The 4,570-nt window shown below is 33.8% G+C and overlaps 1 long non-coding RNA gene across 1 annotated transcript; it reads right to left on the reverse strand.

The window, feature by feature from the left end:
* Positions 1-1,243: 1,243 nt before the first annotated feature.
* On the reverse strand, positions 1,244-2,767 carry LOC143250703 (uncharacterized). The gene is made up of 4 exons (XR_013028311.1): positions 2,649-2,767; positions 2,062-2,485; positions 1,607-1,867; positions 1,244-1,459 (listed from the first exon to the last, which is right to left on the reverse strand). It is a non-coding gene; the product is annotated as an uncharacterized LOC143250703 (long non-coding RNA).
* Positions 2,768-4,570: the final 1,803 nt, after the last annotated feature.

Here is a 4,570-nt window from a genome sequence, read left to right on the forward strand (position 1 = left end):
CTATGAACATCTTTTCCCACCTGCAATTTTATTAGTTTCTGGCTCATACTGTATGTGCCAAGACATAAGTCTAATATGTCACTAGTGTTAGTGGCATACGCTATATGCAATAGATTTTTTCGATTGTTATTTGTATAGTTGCAGCCAAAATAAATATTCGTTCGCTTCTTCTTTGTGGATATTTGGGTATGTTGCATATTAGATACCCAAGAGTGTCATATGCACGAGACCTCTTCCTCCATCCTTAACTTTCATGTCGGCTACTACTATGTTGCTGTTAACATTTGTGTGAAAACGTATTTGTTTGTTTTGAATTTTGCACAAAGCTAATCCAGGGCTATCTGTGCTAGCCGTCCCTAATTTAGCAATGTAAGACTAGAGGGGAGGCAGCTCGTCATCACCACCCACCGCCAACTCTTTGGCTACTCTTTTACCAACGAATAGTGGGATTGACCGTCACATTATAACGCCCCCACGGCTGGGAGGGCGAGCATGTTTGGTGCGACGGGTATTTGAAACCGCGACTCTAAGATCATGAGTCGAGTGTCTTAACTACCTGGCCATGCCGGGCCGGAAAACGTATTCACGGATATATTTAAAAATGAATAAATCAAGGATTTTATTGTTGTTAATCACCCTTTATCGATTTCCCAATTATTCTAAAAGCTTTAATTAATCTGTCCTTATAACACCTATGTAATCCCACATTTTAGAAATAAAAATTCATAAAAGTCATTTGAAAATGTGAAAATATTTTTAAACACAGTCTTGGGTGAGGCTTTTATGAAACTAACAATATCTTTATTCGAATTATTTTCGAACTAAATATCATGAATTTGCGTTTATTAAATATTTCTGTTTCTCACATAAGATTGATGAATAGAAGGCATTATTAATTTTAGGATGTGAAATAACAACATCTTTAAAATGTATACTTAAATGAAAATTTTTCATTTTTAAATGATTGAATTAACCACATTGGCCTGGCGATGAAAAAAAAAATCCATACGAATTTTGATGTATATAATCCATAAATTATATTATTATTTAAAGGTTAATTCCTGTAAATGAAATTTCTTAAGTTCTTATTAATACTTGATGGTGCATGCACTGAACAATAAATATTTGCAAATAATATGATATATAACAAAAAGATTGACCTAAAAATAATTCTTTCATGCAAGTTAAGATTATTTGTAACAGTAAACTGTGTTATCTAGTAACTTCAAATGACACAATGATGGAGATTTTAATACTTTATTAACTACAGTCACACAACTATTTCCATGACAAATGAACGTTTTAATAATAAATAAGTTTAAGCTTCAATTCCGATTATGTTCTTGGCTTCTTCGACCAACTTGTCCCAAAGGTCTCCAAGGTCATCCTTGTAAGGTCGGAAGAACTCCAGTGCTTCTCGAGCAACTTCAGCGCTGACGTCCTTAGCATGAGTGATGAACTAAGAAGTAGAAACAATCTTATCTTCAGAATGGTTTCACTTACGTTAGTACTGAATTATGAACCTACGTGACATGTTAGTAAATCTCTTGCCTCACACGTTGAATAAAAATGAAAAACAATTCATTGAGAAAAAGTTTAAACCAACCTCCAGAGCGATCAATTTGACCTTGGCCAATTTGTCTTTGGCGTTTTTGATACCGACATCCCAGATGGACTTCACCCATTCAGCGAACTTCCAGAATTTCTCCTGAATCTGTAGCCCAAGGTTTTTAAAGAAATCCTTGACTTTCTCCCACAGATCTTTAAGTGAATAAACTCAACTACCAAAACCAAGAATCTTATTAATCAGATCCTTTAGAACTTGAAAACAATTCTCCTCAAGAGTTTTGATCAGACCACGAGCTAGCTGCAATACAGAACGATTGGTATTAATCCACTCTAGCAAAATATTTCAACTTAATTTATATTCACTTTCAGTCATCACAAAGTTGACAGATAACTTCCTTCATAGCTTGTGGAAAGTTTTACAAGCACTTTAATAATTACTCCAAATGTCACATTATTTTGGTTTAGTTAAGCAATACTAAAATAAGAACTTACTTCACTAACGGCTCCCAGTTTCTCCTTGATGTATGTCATGATCCTTTCGATGTCCAGTTTCTCTAAAATCTACACAAAACCAAGTATTTTGAATTTTCATCGTACTGTACCCATATACTACAATAAGAGCACTTTAAATTTATTTGATGTAATAGTTTTGTTATTAGCTGTCACTTAACTTAATCAGTCAAATGAACTTTAAATAACTTACCATATTTTTAATTCTCTTCATGATGCTCATGATGTCAAGATTACCAACCAGGTTCCCAAGAATATCCATCAGGCTACACTTACCAATACCAAGTGTTTCTAGAAGTCCTTTAAGCCAGTCCTTCACCCGATCTTTCAGGTTATTCAAGATTTCTAAGGCCCTACCACCAACTTCGATACCCAGATCCTTAAGCTGTAGGGTGATTTCCCTAGCCTGTATAAGAAAAGTCGAACATGATTTCATCAGTAAAGGCTAACTAAACCACACTACCTTCAAAAAGTAAATATCTTAAGCATTAATAGCTATCTCTTTTGTAAACTGGTCTCTAGAAATCCTTCAGCCCTTATTTAAAAAGCGTTTATTTTTTATGACTTACCTTCTCCTTCAAAGACTCGGAGACTTCCTTGCCTTGATCACTGGCATCTTTAATCTTGTTGAGGACATTTTCCAAGGCATCCTTGAGAGTCTTCCCCAACTCAGTCTCGATGTCGTCTTCGATTCTATTTCGTACAATAACAGGTTTTTCGGTGTTTTATTTTTTCCCCTTTAGAATATATCAGCTTTCAGCTCTAGTCAGATAACTTTACATGAATCTCATGACAAAGAGTTGTGGTTGCTTTATATATTTTATTTTGTATAACTTTACACTCAGAGAGAAACCTACAACACGTTACTAATAACTCATTTTGTTCACAAAATATCTCTCTCATCTACTTGCCTTGAATAAAGTTTAGTTTTCTTGTTTCAACCTGTTTGACAGTAGAATCAAAATCATGCAGTTTCTCAACAATCATTACTGTAATTACACCCAACAAGCCTCTAATTTCTTTAAGGTAATAATCCTTCTAGGTAAATTAGAAACATCGAACAGTCCAGTGATGTAATATTATATTATCAATGATCTTAACGTTAGATCTTATATTTACCATTTTTCGTTATTCAATGGACGTTATTAATGACGAAATTTAAAGAAAAAAACTATGATTATTTTTTAAACTTTGTGCATAAAGTGCAAACTCTAAATGAATATTTTCTTTCTCTACAAAAACTGCTAACCATACCTTTATTTTTTGTTTTCATTTGAAAATTATATATCTTTTTGAAATGCCATTGAAAATTGCCAAAAAAAACTGAAATTATCTACAACACAAAATCATAACTGAATATCATCTGCAAACAATTGTTATTGTTGTTTTTGAATTAAGCACAAAGCTACACAATGGGCTATCTGTGCTCTGCCCACCACAGGTATCGAAAACCCGGTTTTTAGCGTTGTAAGTCCGCAGACATACCGCTGAACCACTGGGGGACTCTGCAAACAAGAAATTGCAAATGGACATCTTAACACTTACTGTAAAATAGATTTGTTATTCAGTATTATCTGCAAACAAGAAACTGTATATCAACTTCAGCCGGAAATTACAAGAGATTGAACAAGGCTCGTCATATTTTACTTTAGATAATCATCAATTATTTGCCATAAATATATCGTTTCAGATTTCTTACTTTCATTATTTATTCATTTAAAACTATCAAGGTGAAGTGGAAAAGAACTTGCTCCTCAGTTGCAGTTCCCAGTTCATAGCCGACATAAGTTCGGATCGAACCTACCTTCGCCATACCCACCAAAAAAGTCCGCAACGGCATCGTCAGCAGCTCCATCCAAAACTGAAAAAAAGTAGGCATACGTAGTCAAATTATTCAATGAGTATCTCCTTCAACTATTAGCCAAAGTGCGTAGTTTTAAACGCATGAGCTCGTGAAAATGCGTTTACTGTATAATATTCAAACGTTTCCCATAATGGCTCTTAGTACGTAAGACCTAAACGTTCATTGGAAGCAAATTAAACAAAGATTTTATTATCAAGATAGATGCTTGTTAGGCTTAAATCAAGCAGTTAATTTAACGTCTAATTTCGTCGTTAGGTTTAGGATTTTGTACTTGTTATTTTGGAGAACATGAATGTATCATTTTATAACACAAATAATCTTCTCCATATCCTAAAATCGTTTTTCTAAGCCTTTTTTGCCCTCTCACAAAAACTTCATTTCAACAGACACCTTTTTAAAAATAGTCAAAAACAAATTGTCTAATATTTACCATCGTAGAAATTTGCCGAAAAAAGACCAACGAAGAACAGCAGCAGCATGCACTTCACCCTGAAGAAACGGAATTTAAAATGTTATTTATAGGTGGTATCTCGTTTAAGTGGAATAGAATCATACATAATACTAATTTCTGTTTCATGCTACAGTTTTAAGCAGTTCTTTTCCTGAGTTTCTGCTGAAAGTTTAAGT

The sequence above is a fragment of the Tachypleus tridentatus genome, chromosome 5, assembly GCF_004210375.1.
Source record: "Tachypleus tridentatus isolate NWPU-2018 chromosome 5, ASM421037v1, whole genome shotgun sequence".
NCBI lineage: Eukaryota > Metazoa > Arthropoda > Merostomata > Xiphosura > Limulidae > Tachypleus > Tachypleus tridentatus.